General features: G+C 33.4%; 1 long non-coding RNA gene across 1 annotated transcript in view; it reads left to right on the forward strand.

Moving 5' to 3' along the window:
• Positions 1–26,208, forward strand: part of LOC119836744 — a 72,459-nt gene that overhangs the window by 42,913 nt on the left and 3,338 nt on the right. The window contains exons 3-4 of the long non-coding RNA XR_005288112.1: positions 18,877–18,946; positions 22,532–22,593. This is a non-coding gene — a long non-coding RNA (uncharacterized LOC119836744). The remainder of the gene's footprint in view (positions 1–18,876; positions 18,947–22,531; positions 22,594–26,208) is intronic.

Raw genomic sequence — 26,208 nt, forward strand, 5'->3', positions numbered from 1 at the left:
CTAAGGACCGCGGGGGCGCTACTCCCCGTCACCTCGCCACAAGGTGCCCTGCGGGCTTATTATTATTATTATTAGATGGCTGTATGTGAAAAATCATTTTCCCGCTTTTTTGTTCAAATTTTTCCTGAATTTTCTTTGCTATAAACCTCACGGAGCCCAAGATCTTTCCAACGAATGCAAAACCGTGGAAATCGGTTCCTGCGTTCTGGAGTTATAGCGTCAGGAAGGAAAACCCGACTTATTTTTATATAGTAGATACATACTAGCTGCACCCGGTAAACGCTGTTCTGCCTTACTCTAATCATTTAGAGGTATGAAAAATAGATGTTAGCCGATTCTCATACATACCCGATATGCACACAAAATTTCATAAGAATCGGTCAAGCCGTTTCGGAGGAGTATGGCAACGAGAACTGTGACACGAGAATTTTATATATTAGATTGAAATGAACTGCTTTCAGCGGCTGGCTCTCGGACTCACATAATGCCTCTGTGACACTGTAGGGCTTAAACAATACATCCCATCTGCGTTTAACTGCGGATACAGCGTGACAGGAAATATTTCCGAATATACGTACGGGTTTTTTGGTTTTACGTTGCATTGTGTGATGTTGAAAGATTTAGCTGTAAATACGGGTGTTTGGACGTTGCTATGGCAACGTAATGTTTGGCCGGTGGATTTTATGAAGGGAATATTATTATACGAGAATAGTGACTTAATTAGATTCTTTTCAAATTCCTATGAGCTAAAGTAATATGAACTGTTTCGGTAGAAAACGTCGTATATTTTCAACTGACTTCAAAAAAAGATCTTCACAATTCGATAATGTTTTTTTTTTGTTGAGTGTGTTACTCAGTCTGTTACGACACAACTTTTTATGCGGTGAACCTTTTTTTAAGATTCTGTTTTTTTTAAAGCTGGTGCCTCCCATATGTCCTATTTATATTTATAGTTCTTACGAGTTGATGGTGGTTCAGGTTTTTGTAATAAATTATTAGGTGTTGTTATTTTGTTTTCAGTATGCTGGAATTTCTTGTGAGTCAATGTACAGAAGACCATGTATTTAATGAAAGCTACACAAACTGTTTTCCATATTCTTTGAATACAATATATTATAAAATATATACAATATATATATATTTATAGCATAATGAAATGTAATGAAATCTAGCTAATATATAAATAATATAACAGGAGAAATTAAGGAATTTATATGACAGAATATGTACACTAAAAACGTTTAAGCGACTTTACTTGGCTTATGTTAATAGGATTATATGATTCAATAATAATTAAACCTCATTCCCACTAATATTATAAAGAGGAAAATTTTGTATGTTTGTAACGTTTTCACACAAAAAGCAACGGACTGATTTCAAAAATGCTTTCACCATAAGAAAGTGATACCTTCAATGAGTGACATATGCTATATATGTACCACGGTAGCCGCGCCGAACATTCATTAATATCTTCTTAGTTATACTAGCGGTCCGCCTTGGCTTCGCCCGTGGGACATATATACCCTAAAGCTTTTCTCAATAAATGGGCTGTCTAAAACTGAAAGATTTTTTTAAGACGGACCAGTAGTTCCTGAAATTAGCGCATTCAAATAAACAAACTCTTCAGCTTTATAATATTAAGTACAGATACCATGCTAACATATGTCATTATGCTTTTTATTTACACAGATTCCTTTGACATTTCAATTTAAATTATTTTAAAGCCGAAATATGAATCCTTATCATCCACTTAAGTTATAATAACAACAAATTACTTCATCCTCTTATTAATAAGGAAATAAAATAACGATTGTATCGTATAATTACGCTTAATGCCTGTTTTATTATTACCAAATCATCTCTAGTTAGACGCAAGTTAAAATTGAAATGGCATTGCATAATTCGGGAGCCGAGTCTGTGGCTATTGTTGCATAATTAATGTTTCATTTGTGAGCGAGTAATTAAAATTTCGGCATCGGAAATTCATTGTTCTATTGTTCTTTGTTTGGTGACGTCAATTAATGTAATTAACAACAATTTATCTGTACTGTAGTAATTTCGATTAGGCCAGGTTCAATTGTGTCGTATTAGGTTTCTATTGCAGTTGTGATAAGGTTGAATTTGTAACGGTTTTAATGCCTAAATAAAGCCTACAGCCAGCTATAATTATAACGTAATTAATACGTACTTTTAAATGTTTTCCTAAATACCTAACTTTTTTAAAAAGTATCGTGGTCGTCTTGAAAAGTGATCTGGTGGTCATGACGTCTCAAAGTAGTCAAAATTCCAGTGTGGACAAATGACAGAGATATATACATTGTCTCACAATGTTTCAAAACATTACGGTTATGTCCATAAGCGAAGAATTGAGACAATTTTAATTATCTTTGTTATTTTGGGAATGTAAAAAATATCTTGCGCGTCAATCCAGAAATAATTCCTTAAGTTAAATATAAAAATATCAAGATTATTACGCATTTTATTTAAGGTCCTGGTCGTAATTGCTTTGAAACATCGTGAGTACTAAATAGTACCATAGCTTGGGGAAAGAAGAAAATTCTAACAGTTACCATCTAAAGGCAATTGGACTTTGACCCCATCTGTCAATCTCGCACCTTATTAACAAAGTTTAACACACCTCTTATATACACACTAGCTGCGTTCCGCGCTTTCACCCGCATAAGTCCGTATCCCGTAGGAATATCGGCATAAAAAGTTGCCTATGTGTTATTCCAGTTGTCCAGCTGTCTACGTACCAAATTTCATTGCAATCGGTTCAGTAGTTTTTGCGTGAAAGAGCAACAAACACACACACATCCTTTCGCATTTATAATATTAGTAGGAAACTAGTATAGGATAGGAGGTACATCCTACTATGCTACCCTGGAGCGCTGCAAAACTAGTGCATTGTGCGGTATCACGATAACTGCGCTGGAAATAATTACAGAATACGTTTTTGATATATTACTTACAAAACTATTTAGTACTTAACGGGAATTCATATAATGTTATAGTGAAATATTTTCATGCTTGAGATAGTACGAACATATTTGGTATATAACCGTGTTACTGTTTATGCTTTTCATTATTATATATTGTAAACAAAATATCACATTCGTTTCATACATATCCTTGTATATTATTATGTTATCTGTTCTTAAGTCATACTTTAAGTATTTTCCAGATTAATTGTTGTTTGTAAAAAAAATTGCTGTGTTATAGTTTTTGCAGTATGATGGCTTAATGGTGAAGCCCTTGGATTTAAAATCGATAAGTCGGGGGTTCGAGACCAGGCGAGAGAATAAATAGACTTTTCAATATATTTGTAATTTTTATCAACGAAACAACAGCAAACCTTTTGCAATTTGAATAAGTACCTCCGTGGTTCAGCTACCACGAGTAATTTATCTTAATGCGGTCGCCATTATAAATTTATAAAAAAACAGCGCAAAATATGTCCCACGGCCCACGTAATAGAGTTTTAATTTCAAAGAAACAGCAACGCTCGCAACAGCTCTCACTTAGCCGCAATTAAAACGCAATAAAGTTAAACATATTAAATTACTGTATTGTTCCCGTGACCCGACTACGCTAACCCAATTTCGATGTGATTTTTACGAAGCGTTGGCACAATTTAATCTAAACGTTTTACTACTGGAACTCTTAAAACGTATCTGTTAATAACTATTAATGTTTTATCTCTAAATTAATACATGAATCAGTTTGTGTATGTTTTTAAAACTACTTACTATATGTAGTTAATAATATGTAATTGGATAGTTGCGTTCTGTTTGTTTCGTTTGAATGGCTGAACACATTTTGTTAAATTTTATTGACAACATAGACGGAACGTCTGATATGAAAATTTGTGAGATTTCATTGTGAAAACAAATTTGAAGGGTGGAATAGGGGGTATTCATTTATTTATTTATTGCACACTTTCAAAATATAAAACAGAGATAAAATTTAACAAAAGCAACTTAAAACTAGTATGCAAATGACGGCCTTATGGCTAAAAGCCATCGCTACCAGGCAACCGTTGGGTAAAGGACAAAATGTTTTTTAGCAAAACGCACATAGGCAGGCAGTCTATTGGAAAATTAATAAAAACAAATAAATAGGGTATAAAGTAATATGTTAACGGTTTATTTATATTTCATTTACATTGCAACAGAATAGTATGATTTTTTTGTTGTAAGATTAATTTAATGGTAATGATCCGATGGAGACAGAAAACGGTTTCTTATGTGATTGTTGGCAATAGAGCTGTTGGGTCACCTGATAGTAAATGACCTGCTGGTCATTGGTGGTGCTCCACCCACCAACATTTACAGAGGCTATATGTCTTCGCAAATGGAATGCTAACTTAGAGGAGGGATAAGGACTAGAAAGGGAAAGAAAATGGATACGGCCCTCCGGTGTACAGTGAATCAAAGATTGTTATTTGTGTACTATCTACAACTATAATTCCACTATCAAAGCCTCAAGATAAAGAACAATGCAATAATAATATGACTTGAAATCTCACAAGATTTCGAAAAACAAAATACAATAAAATACTAGGATATCTTGATATATAACAATCTAGTGCAATGATGTATGTGCCCAATGAACTCTTCACCAACTCAACCGATTTTTATGAAATTTGACATTTTATGTGTAATTTGGTCCGACTTAAGACATAGGACAGTTTTTATATCGATTAATCATCCCAATAATTTATAATCTTAATATTTTTAATTATTACTCAGCCACAGCAATGCGTGGCCGGGTATGCTAGTATACTATAAAAGAAAAATATAACATAATAATAAGCTGACGTTAGCTTGATAATATGTTTTATAGTTATGTTATCTAAATATCACGAATTTGCTTTGTTAAATTAATATTTTGTATATTTTACTACACAATATATTAAGGAATGAAACCGACAGGAATTCTATCACATGAATGTTAATAATTTGAACAACAATAATAAATTATAATTATAGAACATAACATTGTAGTAATTATACCAAATAACACACTGTTTCAATATAAAACAATCAACAATTCGCTATACAGGCTTTGCGCTGGTAATGATAATGTGGTATTGATATTTTATTATCCGAAACTCATTTGCGTATAGCATAACTCTATCGACTAAATTGTATGAAATTATATGTTACTAGCTACGCCACGCGGTTTCACCCGCGTAAGTCCGTTTCCCGTAGGAATATCGGCATAAAAAGTTGCCTATATGTTATTCCAGTTGTCCAGCTGTCTACATACCAAATTTCGTTGCAATCGCTTGAGCAGTTTTTGCGTGAAAGAGCAACAAACACACACACATCCTTACAAACTTTCGCTTTTATAATAGTAGGATATTTCATGTTGTGCATCACATTACCACAGAGTTACGCCCAAGAAACACTCGGTCTTTCACACAAGCCTTTTTTACTCATACTTTTTTACACCCTCCGACATCCGGACACATTTCCTCTTTATGATATGAGGCTAGTCATAATTCTGTATTTAATATACCGCTAAATTCTACGAGGCTTAACTCAAGAAAATTCCCGCTCAAGTAGTCTCAACAATGAAATGGTCTATTATACAAGATCTCAAAACGTTTAAAGTAATGCTGGCCAAATTACACTCAAGCATAATAAACCATTTAATGAGAAAATGAGAAATGTAAATTCGTAGGTAGCTCGGTTGAGTTTTATGTTCCACTGGCTGTTGCCCGCAGCGTCGTATTATTAAATTTTTATGGTACAAACTATTTTATCCCATTGGGTAGAACTTAACAAAATCCTTAGTGGATTCCTACGTCATAACATCTATCTGCATGCCAAATTTCAGCTCATCTATCCCGTGGTTTGGGCAGTGCGTTGATAGATCACTATGTCAGTCTATCACCTTTGAGTTATATATATTTAGATGTTCTATTACTTTATCTTTGAGTTATATATATTTAGATGTTCTATTTCTTAGAGATAAGGTAACGGATTTTATAGTTTGATCCTTTAATTTATTTCTGTGTCGTTAATTTGTTGTTTAAAAAAATGGTATATTTAGCCTAAAATATACTAGAGAAAACATTCATAAATCACTTTAAAATTTTGTCAATGAATTAAATTAATAATTGAACCGTTTGTACGTGTATTAAATTAACTGCAGTTAATTTGATAATTAATTTTGTGTTCGTTATTGTAGAGATATTTTATTACATACATCACTTTTTTTGCATTTACAGATTTCGATACATTATCCTCAGAATTAAATGAGATTCTAAAATGCAGTTTCATCAACAATGCAAATAACTCACTTGATGTTATTTATCTCGCTTATATTTTAGACTTAAAAGTATTTCAGAATATATGGATATACTAACTTTTTTGCTCGGCTTCGCCCGCATGATCTAGGTAAGATGTTCGCCACGGTTATGATTATTTTAACTAAAATAAACCAACAAAAACTAATCCGCCTTCAAAGCTAGAAAATTTATAAGAGACTACACCAGTATCATTCATATCACAAGACATACAGTGGTACCCACCAGGCTTAAAAAAATGACGGATTTATATGATACTTGTCAATGATGAAGATAAGGTATAAGTTATTGCAATATTGGGTTCCACCGCTTCCGAAACCACACCTAGTTTTCACATCAAAATTAAACGTCTAGTTTCAAATGCATTAAAATAACTATGTTTAGTATAAAAAGCTAACAAACGTGCTTTAATTATAGTTTCAACTTAACTAAAGTGGGTTAACATCCATGTTAACCCATGTCGGTTACATAACAAACAAACATACAAACATACAATTGAAGTTAATAAAAGCGTGTTAATTTCGACCCATATCAATACATCATCATCAACTAGCTTTGTACTACGTATTTTCCAGTATTATAAATTATCGATTTGCTATATAAAAGCGTTTCCGCGAAGTTTAATACACATACAAACAAAATTCGCACGCGTGGAACGTAATTGAAGCTAATTACCTGATTATTTCGGTTATGTCATATACACCTAGGTCCGCTGTATTCGAAGTAACAAAGGACGTTCATATAAAGAGGAATTTAATCATACTCGGAACGAACTAACCGCGAAAATGTGTTATTACTAGGGCTGTGACTAGTAAAAGAAAATATGTGGCAGGCGAGCACGCTTCAGCACGAATTGGGCCAGCTCGCTACGGGGAAATACTACATCCACACAGAAGACCGGAGTGAAATAGCATACTGCTGTGTTTCGTTCGGTGAGTGGGGGAGCCGAAGGTCCGTATCTTTTTCTTAGTAATTTTTTTTTTTTTTTTTTTTTTGTTTATTTATCACATTTTCTTTATTCCTCTCGTGAATACTTTCTTAATCCATCCATATTTCTTATTAGAAAATTTTAAATTTTATTTCAATGCGGACGAAGCCGGGGCGAGCGTGTATTTATTATACCAGTATGGGCAGTGCCAAGACTCCAAAATACAAGAAAATCTCGGCTCCCTTTTCTAATGGAAACTCTTCATTAATGAAACGCGGAATCTCGCAACATTGCTTCCTAAGGCGTAGATATAATTCGCATTTTTTATAATAATTATTTTCTACAAGTAGGTTCACCATCGTCTCTGGAGGGAGTTCTAATTCTGTAATGATGATAATTCCCTTCTGAGACACTTAAAGAATCACGCCAATCTAAAGTCCCACGGAGTCATTTTGTAAGAGGACAAAAAGAAGCTACAGTCGAAAGATTGAGATATTCACTTTTTAGTATATCGGTTGAAATTAATAGATCTGTTTTACATTAATCGGCGATTGAAAGTGTTTTGTTTTGCGTGGTTCTTGTATAAAAAGCTAAGTGTAGGTCCGGATTATTAATAATTAATTAGGTCTATACCTATTTATTTATCATACATTTACAAAATAAATAATGTATTGAATAAAAAAATATACGAACTTACAGCATAAGGTAATTGCTTACCGACTTTCGTGAAAAAACAAATTTTACTGTAAAATATGAAAAAATAAAATAAAAAAAAGTCGTTAAGTGGCATATATCACTGGAATTTAGAGGTTATGCAAAAAAAATATGAATACAAAACATGTAAGTCTTTTGTTTACTTATAACTTTGCCCTCCACATTATTTAGGGTACGTAGGGTTTGTAGTTTGTCCGAAATGTCAATCAATTTTTTTTTAACATTTATTTTGTAGAATTACTACAACCATTTTTTTCCTTATTGCAAATTGTTAATATAAAAAAGAAAAAGAGGTTCCAACAACAAAGCGCAGATAATATAGATGGAAATAATAAAATAAACGTAATCACAGTGAACGAGCCCGAATCACGTCCATTCGTTTCAGCCCGATCTCCGTTTCGGCTCATTTCGTCCCACCACCTTTTTGTTCTAATGTACTTTCCTGAGATAGCCTCTACTCGGCTGTATTTGTTATTTGTTTAAGAAAATGATTATATCCCCACGACGGTATGTTTCGCTTATCAATTTTATTCCCTTTTCGTACAAACTTTTGATGTTTGTGATTAAACCAGCGTGGAGTCTTCTGAGGTAATTTTCCATTTATGTGGAAATTTTTGGATAAAAAATGTATGAAAATCTGTAGGTTATTTTTACACTTTTGAAATATTAATGTAAGCCATGTAATATGGTATAATTCACAGTGATAAATTGTTATCCAAATATTGTTATAGTATATATTATTAAAATTTAAAAATGTATTTCGGAGTTGATATAACATAAAGTGATAAAACAAAAACAGCTCATTAAAGAAGCGATAGTTTATATCAACGATCCAGGTATGCATTTTATTATAATTAATTTATAACCTTATACAGGTGTACATACGGAAGCAGACATATTATATATTATCATCATTTTTCTCCCTCAAATTGAATGTGCCTTACCATCCAATATTTTCACCCTCATTTCGATGTCCAATAAGCAGAAACTTAGACTAAATCTACTCTTCTACTCTAATATTATAAAGATGAAACTTTTGTATGTTTGTAACGTTTTCACGCAAAAACCACTGGACTGATTTCAAAAATTCTTTCACCATTAGAAAGCTACAACTTCGCTGAGTGACATTGGCTATCTATGTATCACGTGCGAAGCCGAGGGGAACAGCTAGTACGTCAATATACGGCGTCTTACACAGGCGATACGTAATACCTCCGCCAAAGGACTGTGCTATCGCACTATATACATATATGACGTGTTATCTTGTGGACGGAAGCGTTGGCGGGAAAAAAATGTTTTCTTTACATCGCGACTTGGAGCGATGTTCAAAAGGTTTTTGGGTCGCGTAGTTCGTTACATGGACGTAAAATATTATAGCTTGGAGACGGGAGATGTGATTTTATCATAGCATAAAGTAAACTGGCTGTTTTTAACCTCTAGCACAAAAAGAGGGGTGCTTGTTTGGGTGTATGTTTGCGAAATCGTAGTTTTCAAACAAATGGACTGATTTCATGCGATTTTCATTTAAAAGGTAGATTCCTTGTGGTGTTCTTAGCTATGTTTGACGACAATTGATCTAAGATAGTGGGCGCCACAAAATTCATTTTTTCAATATGGGTATTAAATGAACGGGCTTGACTAGTAAAATACTATACATACACTATTCAATTACAAATTCTAGATGGTCGATAACACTAAATGGGGTTTAGGGATGTTAAAAGTTATTATAGAGTTAGATTTAGAGTTGAGTGAGTTAGTTTTATAAGGTGCTGCAACTACCAGTTATATATGTATAACTGGTGGTTATTATAAATTATAATTTAAGCATTGTACGTATGGACCAGATTCACTCTCAAGCTCCCAAATGATTGATTTATGTTCTAGCTTCTCACCACTGAGTCACAACCACCTTATCCATCTAAGTATTTAATTACCCCGCATACAACTGCGTTATATACCTTGTATATAAGAGAACATCAACAATATAGTAACATAATACGAACGTTCACGTTTCGCGGTTGAATTTACAAATTATTGCCGGCCCTCTTATTAAAATTAACCGGATACAATGCTCAGCGAAATTACTGTTTCGGTCTTGCTTGCAATTTGAGACGGCAATGGATGCGCTAAATTTTGGAGGTGAATTGTGGTTCGCGTAGTTTATTATGTTATGTGGTTTTCTGGAGAGTAATCTACATTAATATTATGTAGAAGATATCTTTGTTTATTTATGTGGGCAACTGAGCTGGTGTTAAGATGTTAAGCCATCGCCATCGCCCATGAATGCGTTGCCCGCTTTAAGGGGTAAGCGATAAGGAATGGATTGACTACTGGAAAGAAGGAATAGACTGGGAAGGGCGAGGAAAAGAAAACGGGCCTCCGGCACCCCCCCACGAAACACCGAAGCATGCTACTATTTCACGCCGGTTTTCTGTGGGGGGTACTTCCCCGGTGCGAACTGGCCCAATTCGTGCTAAAGCCTGGTCGACTCCCACAATAAAATATCTGTTGTGAATTATTCGAAAACCTCTTAATTTCACAATCCTTGTGATTCCTAGACGCGGCTAAATATCCAGTTACGTTCCAATTATCTAATTTACTTCTTTTCACAATAATTAAATATAACTAGCGCTATAATGGGGGGGGACTTTTCATTTAATTAAATCAAAACCGAGTATAAGACGGAAATCTTTCTCTTACTAATACTATCCTACTAAAATTATAAATGCGAAAGTTTGTAAGGATGTGTGTGTGTTTGTTACTCTTTCACACAAAAACTGCTGAAACAATTGCAATGAAATTTGGTACGTAAATAGCTGGACAACTGGAATAACACATAGGTAACTTTTTTTCCCGATAAACCGGACAAAAAATAAAAAAAGTTTCGTTTTGAGAAAAAAATTTGAAAGAATAGAAAAAAATGATCACGAGGCGGGATTCGAACCCGCGTCCTTCTGCCAAACCGTAGCAACGCCTCTCGGCCATCCATGATTCCGCAACAGAAATCAGATTTCTTCTACTCTTTCTGTCTTATGAGTAGATGAAATAATCATACATAAAATTCTCGTGTCAGAATGTTACCCACCATACTCCGAAACGGCTGGACCGATCCTCATGAAAACTGAATCATGAAGTCTTAGAATCGGGTATCATCTATTTTTCATACCCTTGTATATATAATATATATATATATTTTTTTGTCATAGTCGGCAATGGAGCTGGTGAGTCGCCTGATGGTAAGCGCTACCACCGCCCATCAACATTTGGAGAGGCGTAAGGTCAAATTAAAAACCTTTCGCCTCTACAAATAGATTGCCGACTTTAATTGGGAAGGGAATGGGAAAGGATTGATGAGAGGAATAAAGGAAAGGACTGGGAAAGGTAAGGAAAAGGATATGGGCCTCCGGCTCCCCCACTCACCGTACGAAACACAATAGCAAGCTATTATTTCACGCCGGTTTTCTGTGGGGGTGTGGTACTTCCCCGGTGCGAGCTGGCCCAATTCGTGCCGAAGCGTGCTCGACTCCCACAATAAACTCCCCAAAATATATATAATATAATATGTATAATATATTATATTATATATATATTATATACAATATATTATATATACAAGGTAAGGATAATAGTAAGGGAAATGATCGTTTGCCGGGTCAGCTAGTTATATATATACCATCTTTCACAAAACGCTGTTAATTCCTGCGAAAGTCGTCGATATACAAATAAAAACTTCCCCAATATCGTTACAGCGTTACGTCAAATGCGGGTAGTTAAGCGGCATTTGGTCCATTAAACCGGGCCGAACGTATCGCGGAATGGCACCGCACTAATTGCTAATGTAATTTCGTTTGCACTCCAAAAACTCGGCTTCATTAGAAAGCAATTAGTGAAGCGTCCGTTGGTATATACTTTTAGTTTGCTATTTTATACGAGGGTGCGTTGGTACTGATATACCATACTATAAGCTTACAGAATTCCTGTATGAATTACTAGCTGCGCCCCGCGGTTTCACCCGCGTAAGTCCGTATCACGTAGGAATATCGGAATAAAAAGTTGCCTATATGTTATTCAAGTTGTCCAGCTGTTTACGTACCAAATTTCATTGCAATCGGTTCAGTAGTTTTTGCGTGAGAGAGCAACAAACGCACGCACATCCTTACAAATTTTCGCATTTATAATATTAGTAGGATAGTAGGATTAAGTGACAGTTCTTTTATACAAAAAAGGGTGCGGTATCCCGGGGAGGATGGTGCCACTCCAGGCTGCACACAGCACTAAGTACTAAGTGCCACATGACAAAAAAATGCTATCAAACACAAAAAGAATCACGTCAATCGGTTGAAAACCTACGCAGTTGTCGTGACATAAAGTCGAAAATTAAATACACGCAATTTGGAAACTGTTTGTGAGACGTTGGTTGATAAAAAATACAAATGTCATTCATCAAATATATTAACCACATGTTTTTTCATAATTACCTACCCATAGTACTTCATCTATTCTGTATACATTTCCATACACTTTTGTCTATTATAATAACCTAATTAATTATCTTTTCATACAATATGCCTGATCCTTTTTATAAAGGAAATAAATAACCAACGCACACAAACCAAAGATAGCATAAATCCATTCATTCCACACAAAGCGAGCCATAGACAAGCAAGGCTAGAACACAAAATCTAAAGGCGGGTGACCATAATTTAACGGTAATTCATTCATAAATAAAACTTCCCGCGGCTCGACAGTTTCGCCGACAATAAATCGCAATTTGCGCCGCCATCGCGTTTAATGAGGCTTCATTCAGACGCGGTTGAAATTCAACACTGAAAATTTCAATTTTCGTGGCACCCGGTAACAAGTTGTATTCAGCTTCAGTGAGCGCACGGTGACCACGGTTGCGGAGTTTGTGGGACTTGAGTTTTTTACGATAATTTAATACTAGCCGCAATTTTATTTGCATGGTGCACCCATTGACGTATAAAAACTCAAAGTCATCAAAAATTGACAGAAGTTAAACTCTGCCTAGGAGCGCGTATTCTACAATGTTTACTTATTAACGATACAATAGATTTTGAACATTGATACCTCTAAATAAGGTTTATTGGTTAACAAAAAATTGCTTGTTTATACATCTCTAGAAAGAACACCAGCGTGTGGGAGCCTCTAAAATAATCTTGAAAATAGGGATCAAATCTCATAGAGCTAATCGCCTTTAGATCAGTAGTAGATTTTTTATTTTTACTATAAATTAATTCATCCATACATACAACATTTCGCTGTGCTGATTGAACTGAAATTTCATTAGTAATTAAATTATTCAGATATAAAGTACGTTAATTTTTCACTTGATTGAATTCATCAGTTTTTAATCATACGCTATGTAGTGATTTTAATTTTAAAAAGTCCTAAATATTATGAATGTATATATTGAAATATGCAACAAACATTATTGCCGGAAAATCGTAAGAGACATTACGTAATCACTTAAAAATAAGTGTGTCCCATTACCTCCAACTTACCATTTAATTGTAATCATTAGAATATTTCACATTCTGAAAACCTAAATATATGCTAAACCTACTTAGAAAACTGTACGCGCACTCTCGGATTCGAAAAACACTGAAACAAACGTGGAAGTTTTATATATAACTACCGCCAACTTTACATGTATTTTTATACTACATTGTATCTTAATATTCGCTCTGATACAGAATGGTCTTGATTGCCGGACAAACATCTAAACAAACAAACTTTCACATTTATTATATTAGTGTGATTATTACTTTTTTATTTATAGCTGTAAGTTTTCTTTTCATTAAATAAATACATTGATAAATTTCATTTGATGTCTATAAAAAGTAACTAAATTACAACAATTAAACACAAAAAAATCACTTCAATCCATTGAAAGTTACCAAATAACAAAACTAAAAAAAAAATACTAACTGAGAACCAACGTCATTGGCAACGCTAGTTAAATAGCTAATATTTACATGCTCAATTTTACTGCTAATAACAGACAAAAATTGTCTTAAATTTACTCAGTAAAATGAGAAATGTGTTAATTAAATTATTTAAACACACAATAGTTAAAACGATATCATAAAAGAACTAACTAAAACCTTGAAATAATTCTTTAAACCGTTTCATATCCAATGAATTGCTAATGTATTCCGCAATTAGCTAATGAGCAAGAGAAAGCTTTCACTACGCTTTTTATTTACTTGTAAATGCACTGTTTTTTGCATTATAATTAAGTTTTTTTTCAAACAGAATGCGTTCATGGCAATTGTAAAAGTATTTGTGTCTAAAATTATACAAACACTCAACTGTATTGTGGGTTTTTAGAATGTTAATAATGACATAATGGAATTGAATTGAATGCCAATGAAAGAAGCATACAACTCGTTACTATGGCAACCAAATAACGCTGACCAAAAGCACCTGTTTAACATATTACTATTGTGTGTTTTTATGCTTGTAAGGGCATGAAATAAAAAAGATACTCCTATGACGTATGGCCCCAAGAGTGACTGTATCACTTATTATGACATTTGAATAATTTTCCTTAATAAAAATGCCAAAATTCGTCATTGATTACATCAAATATATCAGTTCGAATTCCTGCTCACAGTATTTTCCATTGGAAAACTACAATTTGAGCGATTAAAACTTGTATTTCAGTAATGAAGGTATATACTTTATTATTATTATTAACAATTTGAATTTAGTCTATACTATTTAGATGTTTATGTAACACTTAAGTGTTAAAAGGACACTGAATGATGAATACTGAGAAATTCAAATGTCGTTTTTAAAACTGGTCTCTGTCTAGAATAACTGCTAGCAATGCAAAGGGCATGTTGTTCACACGTCAATGTATATAATTTATATTTTCTTTAAACCCGAGCGACGCCGCGTGCGGAAAGCTAGTTTTAATAATATTTATAACAAAAAACCTAATTCGCCTTTAATTCATCACAGAATTAGAAATTAAATGGACATTAGCTTTTAAATAAAAACATAATAATATAAAGTCATCCTGTAAAAGGAATCAAGTGATAACACAAAAAAAAAATACAGTCGAAATGATCACCTCTATTTTATGAAGTCGGTTGAAAAGTGTTTAAATCTCAAATGACATAGAGTCGGCCACAAATCTAATTTATACGGAGATTCATTTAAATTTTCATGCCCCGTTTTACGGGCTCCCATAAATGTTAAATCTGTTTCGCAGTGTTTTAAACGATTTCATTTGACTAGTACAGCTCTTGTCTTTAATTATTATCGAGTTTGATTACTTTCTGTGACGAGTTAATGTTTGGTTTTGTATAATGATATATTATTGAAATAGAAACGTTTATTTGTAAGGTTACTATTGGTTTGTTAGCAAACGCAGTCTTGAATGTGGTGGTTCTTGTATAGCTATCCTACTATCCTACTAATATTATAAATGAGAAAGTTTGTAAGGATGTGGGTGTGTTTGTTTTTCTTTCACGCAATAACTGCTGAACCAATTGCAATGAAATTTGATACGTAGACAGCTAGACAGCTGGAATAACATATAGGTAACTTTTTATCTTGATATTCCTACGGGATACGGACTTACGCGGGTGAAGCCGCGGGGCACAGCTAGTAGTTTTATAAAGTCATTGTTTGTTATCATACTAATGAAAATATCTTTTAAATTATGTTAATCTTTACATGTCATATGCTTGTACCTTAGTTATATCTCTGAGCGAAAAAAGGCATATTTAAAAGAACCATATTGTTGTTTTCTTGTGTTTGATTTTACGCATTATTATTAGTATTATACATTTAGAAATTAAAAACTTTTTAACGTACTCCCCGTGATCACGTTCGCTGTAAAGTGTTCGAAACGTCGGGTTTATAAATTAATGAAATCGTTTAAAATCCGTTAAAAAGTTTTTAATTTCTAAATATATGGTTGTTGTTTTCAAAATCATCCAAAAACATAACGATTTTAATGAAATTAAACATGCAATAAACTTAACTTGCCTTTATATGTAAGCAATTTTGTAATTCTGTATGAGGATAAGAAAGGAAAAGCCGGAACGTCGAAGTATGTATTAGTAAAAACTATTAAAAGAACATCTCCCTTGCTTGTAAGTTTAACCATCTTGGTAAGCAAAAATATTCTCTGGAAGCCGCAGTAAAGTACTCTAAAATATTACCTTAAAAACCTTCAAGTGATAAAAACGTCTTATACGTAGTATTGAGGTGCGTTCACATAATGGAATGTTCCGGAAATATTGTAATAGAACATTCCAGAAACTCGCTAACGAATTGTAATGATCGCACTAAAATATTATAAATATGTGAAAGTTTGTTTTCTTGGATGTTTGTCCGTCAATCACGCTGAAACAACTGAATGGATTTTTATGAAATTTCGTAAACAGATAGCGTATGAGGTGACTTGGGTCATAGGATAATTTTTATCCCTATTAAATGCTCCCTTGTGATAAAGCAGGAATCTTGATAACCGGGCGGAGCCAGGACGAGCTTCTAGTATCAAATAATAAATGTTCTAATACATCTAACTAGAGTTGTCATTGCCATTACTCTAATGTTTTCTTAATGAAAATAACACAATGTCTATGTTTATAAATAATGTAAAAATTTGAAACATTCGCTGCATCTCTGCACATGACTTGTAGAAAAGGATATATTATTTCTCTGATAAAAACTGTAATATGTCTACTATCTCACAACCAAATCCTAGTATCCTATCCTATCCTATCCTACTAATATTATACATGTGTTTGTTGCTCTTTCACGCAAAAACTACTGAACCGATTGCAATGAAATTAGGTACGTAGACAGCTGGACAACTGGAATAATATATAGGCAACTTTTTATCCCGATATTCCTACGAGATACGGACTTACGCGGGTGAAACCGCGGGTCGCAGATGGTATCATTCAAATCCGATCAGAGAGAGGCATGAACAAGACAGAAAATCAGTTACTATCGCATTCATAATATTAGTAGGTACAGTATCTTATATGAACGTAATGGTCCATATGCTCTTACCTTTACCGTGCTTTTTTGCCAGTAGAAATAAATTCTCTATCTCCGCTCAGCGAATTGAAAACTCGCCGGGATTTATTGACAATTCCATTGAATGAATCGCGAGTTCCTCCAGTTTAAATCTGACGCAATTATTTTGTTTTGTAATTAACTAATTGAGGGTAGTCAACTATATGAATTTCACTAAATCTATAAGTATGTATGTATGTTTATCTCTATGTATCCATGTATGTTTATTCTTCTGACTGATACTCCAACAAGGGGAAAACTAGTACTGAAAATTAGTACTAAGCATTACGCGTAGCACATGCTGAGTAGTTTCCCTTTTTAGCATCACACCAATTGGTTAGTAAATAATAGTTGAAAGCTTTTGAATTCATGTAAAAAATGATAATACATAGCAGGAGTGGAAATATAAAAGGGTTCATTGCACTGCATAATGTATCGATAATAATTCAACCATAAATTATAACCAGTTGTTTGCAGTATTTAATTATTAATGGATGTACGTAACCGCATTATTTCGCTTGCGAGCTTCCCGGTATAACAACGGTTTAATTCATATAATTTTCGTATAATATGTATTTTATTTCGGTGAACGTGTAAATCATTATGGAATCATTGGCTGGCGAACTAAGTTAGCTCCGGCGACTTTCATCGTGGAAAATGTGTTGATAAAATCGCCAACAACACACAGACGCAAAGTTTTATTAACGATATCTCATTAAATTAGCGACACAAATAACTATTTTTTGTTAAAATATTTATGTAATTAATACCTACCTCCTGCTTTTTACTATTTCTTTACACAGTGGGTTGCTGGAAGAGATCACTCTTTAGTGATAAGGTCGCCTTCTGTGCTGGTCTAGTTGTAAGTTTTTATATTTAAGGTTTATTTGTATACCAGCCCAATAAAGTGTTAAATAAATACATAATAAATAAATATTTTTAACTAAGGAAAACCGCTTTCATACTGTCACTAGTCCAAATTAAAATGAGACCACATGAAAGACACCAGCTGCTTGAATAAAAAAGGAATCATCAAAATCGGTTATTCTAGTAGAAAGTTATAAAGAAACAAACGCACAGAAAATATGACTGAGAACCTCCTCCTTTTTTGAAGTCGGTTAACAAGGCATCGATATGAAGTCGATCAGTCCAAAAAATGACGTAGTATTGTGAAGAAATATTTCGTTAAAAGTGAATTTAGTTTGCAGATTCTTATGCAGGATGTTTTTTATATTTTCTTCTTAATAAGGATAGTTTCGTAGTTACGGTCCAGTAACTACTAGACCCGTATTATCACCTATAACGGATATAACCTGAGACCAACTATAACAACAAACATTCACATACTTTAAAGATCATGTTTCCTTAGGGACAACGACCACGGCGAGGGGGTCGCGGATGAATTTACACGCTCCCGTGGGCTCTTAAACGGCTCGACGGAACACAGTGTGGTTTTGATCGGTAAGAATCCGACATAACCTGGCTCCTTTCCCGGGGTAAAGATACCCAATAGATGTGGTGAAGGTGTGAAGACGTGAAGAAGGCGGCAAGATTTCCCCACAAAAAACAAACAAAAAAAAGCCACAATGACCATATTACGGAAGCGGTATATGCCGTCTGAACAAACCTAGCGATGTAAACTTAGATTTTAAGAAACGATCAACTAAGAAATTCACGTCGCTTTAATTACTTTTCCGTAATTAGCGTGTTATAATAATAAGCGTAATCACCATAGATGATAGTACACCATTGGAGGGTATAATAAGAGTATAGATTAAAAAAACTTACAGATGTAGGTACCGATATTATCATAAAAGATTTTATTTTGGCTTACAATACCGTTATTTTGTTACAGTTTTCGCAATCACAGTGAACATACCACAGGATGAAAAGGACGCCCATAGACTACTCTTCAAACAATATAGGTAATTACCTTCATAATTATATTCTTAACAAACAATTAAACGTCTTGAAATTGTCAGAACTAGATCAAATATTAATGAGACCACACGAGAGATTTCAGCTTCAAATAAAAAGAGAATCATCAAAATCAAGTCAACGAATCGAAAGCAACAAAAAACATAGTAAAAAGAAAAACCTTCTCCTTTTGAAGTCGGTTAAAATGTACATATTACGCAATTCAAAATCATTGCCTCCTACCTCAATGGCATCTGATACTTAAACAAATTTGTAGTGGCAAAATAAAATGATATAGTAACAACGTTGTACGTTGTCATCTAATTTAAAGTAACAAAGCAAATAGCTGCATAGCCTATTATAATATTTTCCGATTAAATAACAAAGATAAAAAAACCTTCTTCAATGACAGATCAACAAATGTGTCTCCACTCTTGTACAGAGTATACATAAGGAAATTTATTGAATCCTTTCGATTCTAATTAGGATTATAAAACAAATTCATGTTAGTATATTGTCACTGATCCTTGATACAAAGTTTGAATTAAATCTGTTGTTAAAAGTAATACATAAAGAACATACAATGAAACTAAGCTTACGTATTAATAAATAAATGCAGGTACCTATATTTTAAAAACTTTTTAAGCTTATGCTTAACTTATGAATCGTTAAAACATGTGATAATTTATACTCATCGCTCGTTGTACTTTCATAATTTCGATTCTCTTTAAACAAGGATAGCTGGCATATTACAAAAAAAAAAAAAACAACCAGTAAAAAATGGTTGCCTGTAAAGTCGGTTTTACGGGCGAAGATTTTACGTGACAACGTCTTTTTCTCGGTAGAATATTTATTGATATGAATATTATGAAATTGCACAATAGGAACAAGGAATTGAATGAAAATAGGAATTGCAGAAATTTTAACTATAAAAAATATATTTTGTTTACTAAAAAGACAGAGACAGAGACAAAAGCACGCGCCGATTCAATGCGCCTAATTCTCTAGTGCTGCGCGCGCGGCGGACCGATCATAGTTCGGTGACTCATCGTAACGTTACCGGGCGTTACACTTTTTCATGAGTGACTCCGAGCCGCAACCTAATTTAAGACGTTGTCACGTCAAAAAAAAATGAACAATCAAAATAGTATAATATGCCAGTTATTTCACAGCTTAATACACAGCCAATTTTAAAACGTTAGTGCATTTAAAATTGGAACTATCAATTTCAAATATGGAACATAGACTAAAAAGAGGAAGAGGAACTGAGATACTGCTGTTCCAAACGATTACACTCTATTTGAGAGCGTAAGTAACGCATTGAAGCATGTTTCCTTCATTGTTGAGCCATTTCACATAATTTTCTAATGCTGGTATAGTTCTATAGTCTATGGTATGCCAACGTTAGAGCTATACACTCTTTACTCTATGCTCTATGCAATAAGCAGTAATGTGATTGTGATGAGTCTGGTTAGATAATGTTTATCCTTTTTTATTCTATGTTTTGTAATGTGTAAGATACATTTGGTTTCGCTCCTGTCAAATTACGCTAACTTTTTTGTATAGTATATAAGATTAAACATAAAATTAAAATGTATTCGAGAAATGTATTTAATTATATTATCATTCTAATTAGGTTGGCCAGGCTTCAATGATTTCCTTACGTATACGCTGTATAATAAAGTAAATTTAAATATAATTAGTGAATATAATTGAGAGCAAGTGAGACAATAAAGTAAATTTAAACATAATAAACATTAAATAAAACATAATAAATGCGTGCTAATGAATTGGCTATATACCAAAATATTTTACTGTAATCAGTTATGCCCAGGCGTCGTGTAATGAAGAACAATCAAATTTAATTCAGGTTTTAATATCCCAGACCGCAATAAACCCTAGCGAGATGCTATATAGTGACTTTGACACTCTTTAACTCATAAATTGACAGGGCGGTGGCACAATGAGAATGTTGTGAAAATATTTATTTGTATTATATAAAACATGTATGTTTTAGAAATGTTTAAAGTAATATAATAAGAGTTACCGTTTAGTTTTCCGTTAGAAATAGCTGTAACTGAATGCTTTTGTTATAACTAGCATTAACAAGACAAAACGCGTTAAAAACTAGAATTCACTATTTTTTCTCAACCACCTTAAAGCATATAATATATGAAAATATTATTTATTTAAGCTCTATAATTATTTAGCAAAAATATATTCAGGTGATAATACCGAACGGTTTATTTACATCATATTTTGCAATTAAACCTATATATCCTAACCAACCTAAACAAAATTATTTACTGTGTGTGGAAATTATTATTTTATTAACATTATACACAGCAATTTATTATCATCGTCAATTTGAACGTCTCAAAATTTATTCTAAATAGTTTGTCAATATATTGACCAGAGGAGTAAAATCCCATTGTACCACCAGCCTTAATCGGTACAGTCGCGTCCATAAAACTTTAAAGGCAATAAAACAACGACTTTCCAGCGGAACAGCTGATAAGCGCTTTTTATTTCACTGTCCAACATTAAAGTGCTTCAAAGCGATTCTGTCGTTTTGTACGTTAATGTACTGCTCGTTTTAAATAAAGGGTACAGATAAGAAGAAAATTTGTAACAGCAGCCCACGTTTGTTTGAATGACGTCACTTATACACTTGGTAAAGAGACAGAGTTTTAGGAAATTTACCGGGCCGAAGCCGTGGGGGAACGCTAGTGTTTAACAAAATTGTAGTTTTCTTATGTAATGGAGCTTTTCTGTCACACTTTAAAAATTTTGATGGATCTATTCGCGTATATTTCTCTTAAGCGATTTTTAATTCTCATATAATTATCACTTGCTGGATCAATTTTTTCCATATAATGAACATATTATGTGCAATATATAATCTTACATCAAAATATATCTAACAAACCGCTCATCCCGGCTTCGCTCGGGTTGTCCGTGGAATAACTATAGAAAATATAGCTACTGTGACTTTGTATTGGTAGAATAATTTATAAATCGATCCAGAAATATTATCCCATACGTCGCCACAGTGTAAACATAAAATCTATATAAAATAAAATTCTCGTGTCATTGTTAGCTACTCCGAAACGACTATACCGATTCTCATGAAATTTTGTGTGCATATCAGGTAGGTCTGAGAATCGGCCGATATCTATTTTGCATGCCTTATATGATAAGGGTAAGCCACAACAGCGTTCGCCGGGTCAGCTAGATTATTTTTGCTACTAATATTATAAATGCGAAAGTTTGTAAGGATGTGAGTGTGTTTGTTGCTCTTTCTCGCAAAAACTACTGAACCGATTGCAATGAAATTTAATACGTAGATAGCTGGACGACCGGAAGAACATATAGGCAACTTTTTATCCCGATATTCTTACGGGATACAGACTTACGCGGGTGAAACCGCGGGGTGCAGCTAGTATAAATATAAATTAACTTACTAATTTAGACATAATACATTTCTTCGCATCATATCAATCGTAAGTTTTCCAATCATCTATCTATACAGATCCAATTATAACTTCCATAAGAAGCAAAACGATAAACCCATATAATCTCATCTTTCCCAGGAACACGGCGACGCGAGCCTCGCCCGGGATAGCGTGGGATTTACCCGGCCACGGACATAATCGTAAGTACGAAGCTGTACGGGTACACGGAGACAATATGTGGCGATTGAGGCTTTTTTATTTTATAGCATTACCGTTGATAGAAATAACATTATAAGATGCGATACAATGTATTCTACTAATTCCTACTAATATTATAAATGCAAAACTTTGTAAAGATGTGTGTAACATACACTTTCTCTTTCACGCAAAAACTACTGAACCGATTGCAATGAAATTTGGTACGTATATAGCTAGACAACTGGATAATACATAGGCAATATTTTATCCCAATATTCCTACAGGATGCGGACTTATGCGGGTGAAACCGCGGGGCTCAGCTAGTTTATTATAATAGTAAATCTTATATGACAACGGTGACTGATTGACTGATCTATAGGTATAAACGCACAGCCCGAACTACTGGATCTTTCGGGCTGAAATTTAGCATGCAGATAGCCACTATGAGTAGGTTTCTGTTGAGAAAAGGATTTTGATTAATTTAACTCCTAAGAGGGTTAAAAAGGGGATGAATGTTTGTACCATGAATATTTATTACGACCGCGTGGGCGAAGCTGCGGACAACAGCTAGTAACTGACAAACGAAATACATCCAGGGAACGTCGCAGGAGAGACCCGGTGCTTCTGTGTATACTTTTCCTTTTTGCAAACTGTTTTACGGAAAATTACATGATTCAAATAAGTATTTAATTAATAAGTAATTGAATTCAAAATTTTGTATAAAGTTTTTTTAATGTGCGCATTTACATATTTTATAATATATAAATAACGTTTACTTAGAGAGCCTATTCATTCGCGACTACAATCTCTATTTTCCTTAGTCACACTAAAATCTTAATATAATAGTAACTATTTAATAACCTGCGGTAATAGTCGTTTTAAAACAAAAACAACTTTATTGCTTTTATTCAGATTGTTTAACTAGAATTTGAATAGAAATGGTTTTCTTATTGATTTCGATAAAAAAATGCTATAGGCAATGTCTTTCAAGTTTTTTTCATATAATTTTCGTATATCAATCGAATGGAAAAAGATTATTTATATTAATATTCCTCTGCCCGATACAATTTACTTTATTTTGCTAGATTAATAAGACAACGATCCATGCAATGTTGTCTGCTATATATGTGAACAGTAGAAAAATTATCATTGATATTTCTAGGTTATATGTATAACTTCTTTTAAATAAAGTTAGAGTATTAGTAAAATACTATATAAGAAGATTAAAAATAAAACAGAATTATTGAAGATTCCATTTCTTACACGAAACCACCCTAAGTATTTCGTAACCAACTTCAAGTTGTATTAAACGAAGCAAAAACTTAGTTCATTTTCTTGTTTGAAAAGTATAAAGTTTGCGAGATAAAATGGTTTTTAAAAAACCCCAACGAAACTTTGTCGTGTGAGCATAATCGTTTCCTTTCTTTTGTCATAAAACCTGTATCAGAGGACCAGTAACATGTTGCCTTAATCTATTTATTTTTAACAAAGCGGACCTTATCCGACCCTGTCTACCGGGGAAATGACAAACAGGTGAAAGTTAAATAGTCGTTAAGTATTTTTATTGTTTTTAATTGTGACGCAAATTTCTTAAGGGTTACTTCCTTAAGATCCTACCCCTGACTATAACAAAGATAAGCTAAAAAGTATTGTAGTAATCGGTCGAGCCGTTCATACGTGCTGCCGTGATCATGGAAATAGATGGGAATACGGTTTCATTTGTAACTGACAAACGAAGGAGGTTCTCTATTCGACTGATTTATTTTTTGGTCATTTGACGTCTCTGTGAGTTTTTAAACGATTGACATGATCATTTTTTTTATAGGAAATTGTTGCCATGTGTGTGTCCCGTTTTAGAAGTTTGTGTATGGATGACCTGGATGATGATGACGTGGATGACCCTTCTTATTGAAAAGCAAAATAGAGATATCATTATCAGCTCATATTGTTCCCCATGCAATTGTATAGATCGTCTATGAGGGTACATGCTTCAATTTACCAGTCACGAAATATGGAACTGCATACGTCAGCAGCATTTTTTCACATAAGACATCATATGTTTCATCCGAAACTGCGTCATGTGACGGCGCTTCACATAAATTGACACATTTCAGGATGAAATTCTCATGTATGTAATATACTAGAAATTCTAGTGCTATCGGAATGGAATTTTCTAGAAAGTTACAGTCTGCGTATTTCTTAGTTTAGCTCAGAGACATTTTAGATATGGATGAATTTTATTTTTGACTAGCTGTGCCCTGCGGTTTCACGACGTGTATTATAAATATATAGCTTATAGCTTGTAACACTGAATGTCAATCTATTAATTACATTAATTAATGTGAAAACTATAATGGCAATTATTAGAATTATACTGGATTTTATTTTTTTCTTTTTTTTATTTATTTATTTTAAAAGAAACTACATATTATACATTAAATAACGCATACCAAAAACAACAAAGATTTGTCCCGTATGCAAAAAATAAAAAAATAAATTTCATAGCGGGCATCTGAGCTGATGGTTCGCCTGATGGTAAGCGATCACCACCGTCCATGAATATTAGCAGTATTGCCTCTGCGAATGCGCTGCTCGCTTTTAAGGGGTGAGGGATCGACGACTGGCAAGAAGGAATGGAATGGAAAGCGTGAGGATAGGGAACCGGGCCTCCTTTATGCAACAACATCTAATTGTAGCAGCGGTTCCTGAGATTAGAAGGTACAAGCAAAAAAACATTAGTTAAACAGTGGTACAAAGATCCGATTAAGTTATTGTATAAAAGTTTTTTGCTCTTTCATTTGTATAAAATTAATGGACCGAAATAGATGAAATTCTCTATTTATGGTCCGGATGTTCCTTACAACTGTTTGCTTTACATTGATTATATTGATTTTGTCATAGTTATTATATAAGAAATACAAATAAGAATGAAATAATGTTATTTTTTTATTATTTTCATGTATTTCTTTGACTCTAGTGACCCAGTTTTGACGAAACCTCTGATTAAAGCAAGCAAACGTAATAAAAAGACATTTCAAAGTATTACTCTCCATTCCTTTATTTAAATAACAAAAGTATTTTAAAATTTGCTCAGTAATTATATCTTTAGCTAGCAGTCCGCCCCGGTTTCGCTCGTGGTATATACACTTTTGTCCTATAGCCCAAAGTACTCCTTGAGCGGATTACGTAATTAAATAAAATATCTAATATAATAGTAAATTTTATGAAATCATTTTAATAGTTCCTGAGAATAGTGCGTTCTAAAAAACTATTCATTCTTCAACATTGTAATATATAGTTCCTATAGGTAAAATATAATCTTATTTATTTAATTATTTATTTATTTTTTATTGCACACTTGAAAAATATAAAACAGAGATAAACTTAACAAAAGCAAGCAAGCAAGCTTAAAACTAGTATGCAAATGGCGGCCTTATGGCTAAAAGCCATCTCTACCAGGCACCCGTTGGGTAAAGGACAAAATATTTTTTTAGCAAAACGCACATAGGAAGGCAGTCTATTGGAAAATTAATAAAAACAAAAAAATAATAAATCAACAATAATAAAAAAGTAACAATAAAATATAAACTACTTACAATAATTTTAATAGCAATACA

This window comes from Zerene cesonia, chromosome 25 (assembly GCF_012273895.1).
Source record: "Zerene cesonia ecotype Mississippi chromosome 25, Zerene_cesonia_1.1, whole genome shotgun sequence".
Taxonomy (NCBI): domain Eukaryota; kingdom Metazoa; phylum Arthropoda; class Insecta; order Lepidoptera; family Pieridae; genus Zerene; species Zerene cesonia.